The sequence below is a fragment of the Suricata suricatta genome, chromosome 4 (genome assembly GCF_006229205.1).
Source record: "Suricata suricatta isolate VVHF042 chromosome 4, meerkat_22Aug2017_6uvM2_HiC, whole genome shotgun sequence".
Classification (NCBI taxonomy): Eukaryota; Metazoa; Chordata; class Mammalia; order Carnivora; family Herpestidae; genus Suricata; species Suricata suricatta.
Window position 1 is genome coordinate 56,493,968 of NC_043703.1, and position 10,712 is coordinate 56,504,679.

Below are 10,712 nucleotides of genomic sequence, written 5' to 3' on the forward strand. Positions count from 1 at the left end.
GTTTTGCAACCATTAAAATAAAAAATGGTTTTGGGGCACCTGGGTGGCTTGCTCATTTAAGCGTCTGACTTAGGCTCAGGTCATGATCTCACGGTATGTGGGTTCAAGCCCCTCATTGGGCTCTGGGCTGACAGCTCAGAGCCTGGAGCCTGCTTCAGATTCTGTGTCTCCATCTCTCCTTCCGCCCCTCCCCTACTCACGCCCACTCTTTCTCTCAAAAATAAACATTAAATTTTTTTAATTAAAGATAAATAAAAAATTGTTTTTAGCCTTAAGAAGGAATACAATCTGACACAGGCTACAACATGGATGAACTTTGAAGACATGCCAAGTTAAATAAACCAGACTTAAAGAGACAAATACTGTGATTTTTCTTACGTAATGAGGAACCCAGTCAGATTCAGAGAGACAAGGTCTCTTTTGGCAGGGCTGGAGTACAAATCAAAATTGGAGTTATTGTTTAATGGGTACACAGTTTCAGTTTTGGAAGGTGAAAAGAGTTCTAGGGTTGGATGTTGGTAATGGCTGCATGATGGTGTGAACGAATCCAATGCCACTGACATGTACACTTAAAAATGGTTAAGATTGTAAATTTCATGTTATATATATTTTACCCAAATTTGTATATTTTAATCAAAAATTTAATTATGACTAAAGTTCTAGATAGTCACATTACTAGTTATCTACCTGGATCAAAATTCTCTTTCCCAATCCACAAATGTAGGCCCAATTATCCATAACTTTTGGAGAATTGAGTCAAATCCTAAGTACTCAATAAAAACAAGTTGGTGGGGTGGGGGGGAGTGCCTGGTTGGCTCAGTCAGTAGAGCATGCTCTCAATCTAGGGGTCGTGAGTTTGAGCCTCACCTTAGGGGTAGACTTTACTTAAAAAAATAAAAAATAATAAAAAAATTAAAACAGGTTAGTGACATGGTCTAACAGAATTTTCCTTCTCTCTTTGTATAAGTAAATGTCAATACATTTTAATATCATCTTAATGATATTAAATAATAATCATTTAATATTAAATAATATTAAATCATTAATAATAATGATAGCTAAATTAAGTCTTAAGTGTTTACTATATACTGAATGCTGGTCTAAGTATTAAATTTTTGACAACCCTATTACATTTTGTATATGAGGAAACCAGTCTTAGATCATTTGCCCTCTGTCAACAGCTAGTAATCTGTAGATGTGGGATACTAATCACACCCACTCTGACTTCAGGGCCCATGCTTTAAAGCACTAGTCTAAGGCTAAGTTTTTGGAAAACAGATGAACCTAGTATAAGCACTACTATTCTCAGGGGTAAAGCTCCTTGCTCAATGTTTCATTTCTTCAAACACTTACTAAGCACTTACTATGTTCCAGGTACTATGCCAAGTGCTGAAGATGAATAAAACAAACAGGACATGATCTTACGATCTAAAAAAGAGAAGTAGAAGTAAAAAGCACACAGAGAACCCTACAACCCAGCAATTGCACTACTAGGTATTTATCCAAAGGATACAGGTGTGCTGTTTCAAAGGGCACTGCACCCCAGTGTTTATAGCAGCACTATCAACAATAGCCCATGTAAGGAAAGAGCCCAAATGTCCATCGATGGATGAATGGATAAAGATGTGGTATATATAAACAATGGAGTATTACTTGGCAATCAAAAAGAATGAAATCTTGCCATTTGTAACTACATGGATGGAACTAGAGGACATTATGCTAAGAGAAACAAGTCAGTCAGAGAAAGACAAATATCATATGACTTCACTTATATGAGGACTTTAAGATACAAAACAGATAAACATAAGGGAAGGGAAGCAAATATAATATAAAAACAGGGAGGGGGACAAAACATAAGAGATTCTTAAATATGGAGGACAAACAGAGGGTTACTGGGGGGTTGAGTTGTGGGAGAGGGGGTGGGCTTAATTGGCAAGGGGCATTAAGGAATCTTCTCCTGAAATCATTGTTGCACTATATACTAACTTTGATGTAAACTAAAAAAACAAAAAAAGAAGTATGAATTGAACTAATACTATTTGTCACCATGCCTGGTACAAGTATGAAGACAATGTTACAGACATTATGCTTATTATATATATATATATATATCAACATTTGTGTGCTTTAATGAACCAAATAGAAACAAGATTATAGTAAAAGCTCTAAAAAAACACACACAACAACAACAACAAACCCCCTTCATTTCCTGGAAGATGAGAGAGGCTACTGTCACATAAACAGAATTCATTTTGTGAAGTTTCCAGGAAAGTTATTTAAGATACTTCCTTTTTCCTTTTGCCCCTCTCTCTGATCTGATGCTTGGGTTGTGGGAGTGATAGCTGGAACTACGGTGGCCTTAATGACACCATGAGGCAAACTCAAGGATGAATTCCATATACTGAGAGTAGTGGGACAGAAAGATAGCAGGATCTCAAGTCCTGCTCAAGCTTCACATCCTGAAGCTACCATATTAGCTCTAGACAACTGGTTGAGAGAAAAATAAACACCTATATCATAATCCCTACTTTTGGATTTTCTGTTACATGAAGACTTCATTATAATTTGTATACTACATTATCCTTGAGATATGAGAAGACAACTGTTCCCTTAAGTTAGACATCTTTGTGCCAGTCAGCAACTGATTATCAGAGATGTAAAATAAAGTCTTATTAAATTTAATAATCATAAGGATAATGGTAATAATAATAATCCCATTTTGCAGATAAGAACATTGAAATCCAAAGACGTGAAGTGACTTACCCAAAATATCCAGCTCTTGAGCAAAATATCCAGAGTCAGAACTAATCTTCCATCTCCCAACTCAGGTTGCCTCCAACACAAATAGGAGGCCAGCTTCCTCCAGCACAAGCACAGCACATGATATCTCCTTGCACCAGACTCCCTTTCCCCTGCCTCTCTCCCTCTTAGAATATCCCAGTATAGACTGATAACCCATGTCTGAAAAGACATATTCCAGCAAACAACAAATGCACGAATATACAAGGAAAGGTAAGAAGCTACAAGGTAAAATTACTCTAAGACAAAAGTCAACAAACTAATGTTCCTGAGCAAAATCTGGCCCACTGCCTTTTTCTGTTAATAAAGTTTTATTGGAACACACACACACACAAAGGTACACACAGAAAGTGTGACAAAGAATACTGTCCATATGACTAGAAAGAGGAAGGGCTCAGTTCTACTTGGCATAGACCACTTTGCCTATTTTTTTCCCTTTGCATTCTCTGAGGAACATTCGAACTCTCTCTAATTTTTTTTAATGTAAGCTCCACACCCAATGCTGGGGCTTGAACTCATGACCCTGAGATCAAAAGTCACATGCTATAAGACTGAGCCAGCCAAGTGCCCTGAAACATTTCAACTCTTTAGTTTCAGTGGAATGATACATAAATAGATTTGGCAACAGAGAAAATTAAAACAAGTATCTGAAGATATTTGAGGATACAAGATACTAGAGGACAGAAAACACTCTAGACGGGTACTTTCACTGTAAGGAAACCAGCCAGAAAGTCCAGGCAACTACCTAAGGAAGAGTAACTGGGGTTGAGGGACAAGGAAGTAAGAAGACAAAGCAAACAATAAGCAATATTTAGTATACATACTAAAATAGTTGGTTAAACTATCAAAGAATTCAAAGACATGTGCTTTATTGCCAGGGACCAGGCAGAGGAATAAAGACAATAAGATCTCAGAGGTTTGGAGTCCAATGTAAATCAAGAAGGGATGATGTTGGTGGAGAGGAACAAGGGCATTGCAAACTGGGAAGAGCAGCATCATAGCCTGGAAATTGGATGAAACGGAGTTCCGTAAGTTCACTAGAACTCCAAGGAAGCAAGCATTGACAGTAACTGTCCTGTAGACAATTATTTACAGATGACCTGGAAGAATTCAAAGGAAACAAAGTGCCTACAGGTTCATGGACAAACATCAAAAAATATACCTCTAAAGTTGTACAAATATTAATTTGCTGGTTATAGAAAGGGGAATCATTGCAGTTGTGCGGATCCAGCTCTCCAAAGGCTACACTTCAAATAGTTAAGAGGCCAAGTATTTACTTTAATAAAACATAATTGGGGCACCTGGCTGGCTCAATTGGAGAAGCATGAAACTCTTGATCTCAAGGTCATGAGTTTGAGCCCCACGTTGTATGTAGAGATTACTAAAAAAAAAGAAATTTTAAAAAAGGACAATTTAAAATGCCACTAACAGAAGAGCTCAAATTTGTTATAGAGCATTCAATGTGTGGGAAAGGGGTGAGAGAGCAAGACACCCCTCAAACAGAAAATCTGCTCTGCAAAGTCTAATCATAGCATATTGTATGTGTCACAGTGAACCAGGCACTATTCTAAGAACTCACTGAGGGTCCACTCATTTCTTCCTCACGATCCTGCAGGACGTGGCTAGTGGTGCTGTTACCCCTGGAGCCCAGGCCCCCTCACCACTAGGCTATACCAATTTTCTATTGCTTTTCAAATAATTATGTAAAATTCTGTCTGTTCCTGGAACAGAGGGGCAATGAGTTATATGAATGCAATATAACAAACATTTTCCAACTGTGATCTATCCAACCTCAAGAATCTGTTTTATTTTTATGAATTTAAAATGAATTTAATGAATTTACTTATAGCCTCCCATCACGTGAAGGATTTGTGACCAAAACAAACACAGGTTTATAGGAAGTAGACTGTGAATTAGGTAGACTCTACATATGGTACCATAAAAATTGCTCTGAATTTTGAAAATTGTCAAAAATGAGTCATAGAGAAGTAATTAGACTGGACAGAGTTTATTCCCCAGACCTCTGTTTGTTTACAGCTCTAGAGACTTAGAACCAGCCGAGCCCTTTTTGGGAATCATGACATATGCTCATCTGGGAACTCAGCAGGTATCAATTCATAACCCAATCTGTTCCCTGAAAGATAATGAATGACTTTGCAATATCAGGCATCAAAGAATAAATATTCATTTTCTGACACTCTGAAGAGAAGATAAATTTAAAATGTCAGTTGCATTTCATCCTAACTAGATGGAAATTTGTTTTATTTCTGTCAACCTGTTAAATAAAGAAGCCACTCTATTTAACAAAAGCACTAAAAAGGAGACTGAGAGCAGCAAGTGTTGCAGGGCAGTGAACAATGCCCCTCCCTCCATAGGAACGACCAGTAGTGCTGCGAGGGTAATACTAACGCCTGATCTTTGATCTCAGCCTATCTTGTCCTCTTCTTGATGCCAGTGTTGTTTCATAGCTATGTTATGAGCTGAGTTTTGCCTCCTCTAAATAAACTTATTGAAGTTCTAACCGCCAGTACATAGGACCCCTCAGAAAGTGATTGTATTTAGAGACAGAGTCTTTGAAGAGGTAATCAAATAGAAAAGAGGTCATTAAGGTGGGCATTAATCCAGTATGACTAGTGTCCTTATAAGAAGAGGAAATTTGGACACAGACACAGTTCTATGAAATGAAGACCCAGGGAAAAGATGGCCATTTACAAACCAAGAATAGAGACCAGGGAATAAGCCAGCTGTGCTGCCATCTTCATCTCAGACTTCTAGCCATCAGAATTGTGAGAAAATAAATTCCCACTTTTCTAAGCCACCCAGTCTGCAGTAGTGTGTTATGGTGCTCCTAGCAAACTAATGCACCGTGCCCTCTGCTAGACCGTAAGCTTGACGAGGGCTAAACCATCTGGGTGATTCTCTACTCTTGCACCCCCAGTATGTATCATGGGCCTGGTGTGCAGTTGTTGCACAAATAGCTGACTGCAGCAAGAAGTCCTGGTCCGTGTTACTGGAATGCAGGGATACAACCATTACTAAAAATTAGCAAAAGAAACTTTCCTCTTTTATAAAAAAAAACTTTTATATTTATATTTTTGGAAGGATGCTCACCCATTCTGAAAAATAGAGAACACTATGAAGAAGGGAGAAAAAAATCACTAAAACCCTGCCAATTAGAGATGACCACTTTAACATTTAATACTTTCTGGTCTTTCTTCCCCCCTCTACATATACTATATTTTAACACAGCAGAATGATTGATCCTGCACCACCTCCTATAGGTCATATTTTCCCTACAGTGTTAAAACTTCTTAATAAATATTTTAAAAGCTTATAAAATATATAATATCATATGTATTCTTAATAATTGAAATCCTCACTATTAGACATACATATGTTTCCAATTTTTCCTATCACTGCAATGACTATCTTTGTGTGAAGAAGCTTTACTCCATTTTTCTGAATTCTTTAAAGGATGACATCATAGCACTACATCATTGATTCAAAGGGTATGGCCATTTCAATCAATGGTCAGGGTCGTTGATACACATTCTTCTATTGTTTTGTGGAAGAGATGAGCTGATTTCTATTTTATAAGCAATCCATGAGATTTCCCTCCATACTTTACACTTAAGTATGATTTTTACAAATCTTGTTAATTTGCTAAGCTAAAATGGCATCTGGGAGTCATTTAAATTTTCATCCTTTGAATATTAATGAAGCTTTCCATTTTCCTCCATGCATTAGCCATTTATAGTTGTGCATTTTGAATGTCCTGCATGTGCCTTTTGAACAGGGGTTTTGAGGAAGTAATTTCTAGCTAGGCCTCTACTACAATATTGCCTGCCCTTCCAAGGAGGCCTCTACTTCTAGGTTAATGAAACCAGCACATCCTCAAGCTGTCCCAGAATCTTATGAGCTGCTACACTGTAATGAAGTCTTCACTGTTCTGAAGAGGCAGAGAAACTTGTTCCAATTATTCACCTCCTACTAACCAAATTTTGATACATCAAGTGCAAGTGCATGTGAATAAATTTAATCTAGCTGTCTTAAGTGTGCAATCAGTTTCCTTTTTGGAATGAAAGTTCTCACTTCAAATAAATGGAATTTTTAGAAGGAAGGCAGATAGTTCTTGATTTCTAATACAAGGTTGGCATAAATGCATCTATTCCTTAGGCACATTTATTGAATTCAAGGGACAAAGGAAATTAAAAATACATATATTTTCCAACTGATTTATTCTAGAATTCACACCCATAGTGAAACAAAATCCTATGCCTTGAATAAGCTTTAGAAGTCTAATCAAGAACTTATATGCTCAGACAAGGAAAGCACCGACAGAAATGTTTGTTAAAGCAGCAGTTGGTGGCAGAGTTCTGTTTTAGAGAGAGAATGATTAGAATTTGCAGAGAAATTGCTGATGCTGCACAGGTTGGGAGAGTCCAGCAAGTGTAGTGAAGAAAAGACCATGCAGGGTTGAATCAGTTTGCTTTCCCTCCACACCCTCACTTAGCTAATCTGTACCCGTCCTTGCACTCTGTCTCAGAGTCACAGTGGAAGAGAGGCCTGGGCCTTCCCAGGATTGCCCCTGCCCCTCCCTCCCTCATCCTCTCCCCTGAACCTCCGGATGTCATCTGTCTCTTCCCGCTCGTGTTGTCATCCTTCCCTCTCCATCTGTTCTCAGACTAAAAATACATTCGACTTTCCTTTTCCTAAAGAAAGCTTCATTCGAGGCTTTCCTAGCTGACATTACCCTATTTGTCCCCTTTCAAACCCCCTGAAATGTACACTTTGTTTTTCTTTTTCACCAGTTTCCAACCCACACACATAGATTGAGGTAGCTGCTACTCTGACTCTGCCCCCACCTCCAATTAGGTCTGCCTGTTCTTGAACTTCGTATAAATGGACTCATACAGTGTGTACTCTTTTGTGTCTGGCTTCTTTTATGCATTTATTCTTTTTTTTAAATTATGGTAAAATGTGCATCACATAAAATTTACCATTCTAACCATTTTAAGTATAGAGTTCTGTGGCATTAAGTACATTCACATTAGTGAGACCGTCACCACCAACCGTGTCCAGAATTTTTTCATCTTCCCAAACTGAAAGTTGGTACCCATTAAACACTAACTCCCATTCTCTCCTCCCCTCCAACCCCTGGTAACCTGTAATATACTTAACATCTCTATGAATTTGCCTATTCTGTGTGTCTTAAATTATTTGCCCATTTGTGACTGGCTTATTCACCTTGTTTTCAAGGTTCACCCATGTCCTAGCATGTATCAGACCTTTATTTCCTCTTTGGGGCACCTGAGTGGCTCAGTCAGTTAAGCATCCACCTTCGGCTCAGGTCATGATCTCATGTTCATGGGTTCAAGCCCCACATCGGTCTCTGTGCTGACAGCTCAGAACCTGGAGCCTGCTTCGGATTCTGTGTCCACCGCTTTGTCTGCCCCTCCCCTGCTAGTGCTCTGTCTCTCTTTCTCTCAAAAATAAAGTAAACATGTTTTTTTTTAAAGAACCTCATTCCCTTTAAATGAACAATATTCCACTGTATCTTTGTATCACATTTTGTGTATCTGCTCATCCATGGATGGACGTTTAAGTGATTTCCCCTTTCTGTGAATAGTGCCATCGAACATTGGTGTACAAATAACCGTTTAAGTCCCTGCTTCGATTCTTTAGAGTATATACCTAGGAATGGATCCTATGGCAATTCTGTTTAACTTACTGAGAAACTGCCACACTATTAGACATAGTGGCTGTGCCATTTTACATTCCCACCAGTCATGCCTTTCTCCACATCCTCACCAACTTGTACTTGTTATCTTTCCTTCTTTTCTTTCCTTCTTTTCTTTTCATTTTTATAATAGCCCTCCTAATGAGCATGTGGTGGTATCTCCTTGTGGTTTGATTTATACATTTATTCTTAAAATGCTCTCTGTCTTTGGTTCCTGTCTTCATATTGGTTCTTTGTTCATTTTTCATTCTCCTTGGCTGACTCCCCTTCTGGCCTCTTCATTGTGAGTTTCCCTGGTTCCTCTCCAGCTTCTCCTACTTTCTTTGCACACAGTCCCTGGAGATTTCATCCATTTCCATACTTCCATGGTGGAAATATCACGCCCATACTGAGAGCTCTTAAATCTGTATTTTTTTCCAGTCAGGATCACTCTCTGAGCACCGGATTGCCTTTAAATCATCATCTTTGGAAAATAAAAGAATGTGAAGTTTGAAACTTGGTTGAAAACATGGGCACAATTAATGTTCTTTGATGCTGGTAAACGAGATTAGGGAAGGAGGAAGAAAAGAAAGATTTCCATATTGTTTTAAAAATTGTAGTATAAAAAAACACTTAAAATTTACCATCAGAACCTTTTTTTTAAAAAAAGACTTTTTTTTTACAGCACTATTAGTTTCAAAGCCAAATAAGCAGAGTAGTCTCCCATATACTCCCTACCCCCAAATGTGCACAGCTCCCCCATTTAAAAATACCCCATCAGAATAGTGGATTTGTTACAGGCAATGAACCTATCTTGATACATCTTTATAACCCAGAGTCCATAGATTACATTAAGCTTCACTGTTGGTGTACATCCCGTGGGTTTGGACAGGTATAGAATGACATTTGTCATTTGACATTTGGTGCATATAATGACATATATGCACCATTACAGCATCATACCCAGTGGTTTCACTGCCCTAAAAATCCTCCATTTTCTGCCTATTCATCCCTCATTTCCTCCAAACCCCTGGCAATCACTGATCTTTTCACTATCTCCATAGTTTTGCCTTATCCAGAATGTCATATAGTTGGGAACACATAATACATAGCCTTTTTAGATTATCTTCTTCCATTTAATAATACATATTTAAAGTTCCTCCTTGTCTTTTCATGGCTTGATACCTCATTTCTTTTTATCACTGAGTAATATTCGATTGTATGGATATACCACACTTTATTTATCCATTCACCGACTAAAGGATATTTGGGTTGATTCCAAATTTGGGTAGCTATGAATAAAGCTGCTATGATCCTTTGTGTGGACATGAATTTTCAACTTGTTTGGGCAAAATCAAGGACTGCAATTTGCTGGATCATATGGGAAAAATATGTTTAGTTTTGCAAGAAAACGCCCAACTGTTTCCCAAAGCACCTGTATCATTTTGCATTCTCACCAGCAGTGAATGACAGCTCCTTTTCTCCACCTTCTCACAGCATTTGGTGTTGCTAGTGGTAAAAAAGAATTCATAAGCCGGATTTCATCAAAATTAAAAACTTCTGCTCTGCCAAAGACATTACCAAGAGAATGAAAAGATGAGACTGGGAGAAAACACCTGTAAAAGTTAAAGGACTGTTATTCTACATATACAAATAATGCTTAAAACTCAATAATAAGAAAACAAACAACCGTATTTTTATTTATTTTATTTTTTTAAATAGTTTATTGTCAGATTGGTTTCCATACAACACCCAGTGCTCTTCCCCATAAGTGCCCTCCTCCATCACCACCACCTCTTTTCCCCCCTACCCCTTCCCTTCAACCCTCAGTTCATTTTCAGCATTCAATAGTCTCTCAAGTTTTGCGTCCCTCTCTCTCCCCAACTCTCTTTCTTTCTTCCCCTCCCCCTAGTCCTCCATTAAGTTTCTCCTGTTCTCCTGTTAGACCTATGAGTGCAAACATATGGCATCTGTCCTTCTCTGCCTGACTTATTTTGCTTAGCATGACACCCTCGAGGTCCATCCACTTTCTTACAAATGGCCATATTTCATTCTTTCTCATCGCCATGTAGCACTCCATTGTATATATATGTCACATCTTCTTGATCCACTCATCAGGTGATGGACATTTAGGCTCTTTCCATGTTTTGGCTATTGTTGACATTGCTGCTATGAACATTGGGGTACATGTGCT

At 38.2% G+C, this 10,712-nt stretch overlaps 1 long non-coding RNA gene across 1 annotated transcript in view; it reads right to left on the reverse strand.

Moving 5' to 3' along the window:
• Positions 1-8,959: 8,959 nt before the first annotated feature.
• LOC115290781 overlaps positions 8,960-10,712 on the reverse strand; it is a 13,976-nt gene continuing 12,223 nt past the window's right edge. The window contains exons 3-4 of the long non-coding RNA XR_003908192.1: positions 9,976-10,134; positions 8,960-9,002 (exon numbers count right to left, since the gene is read on the reverse strand). This is a non-coding gene — a long non-coding RNA (uncharacterized LOC115290781). The remainder of the gene's footprint in view (positions 9,003-9,975; positions 10,135-10,712) is intronic.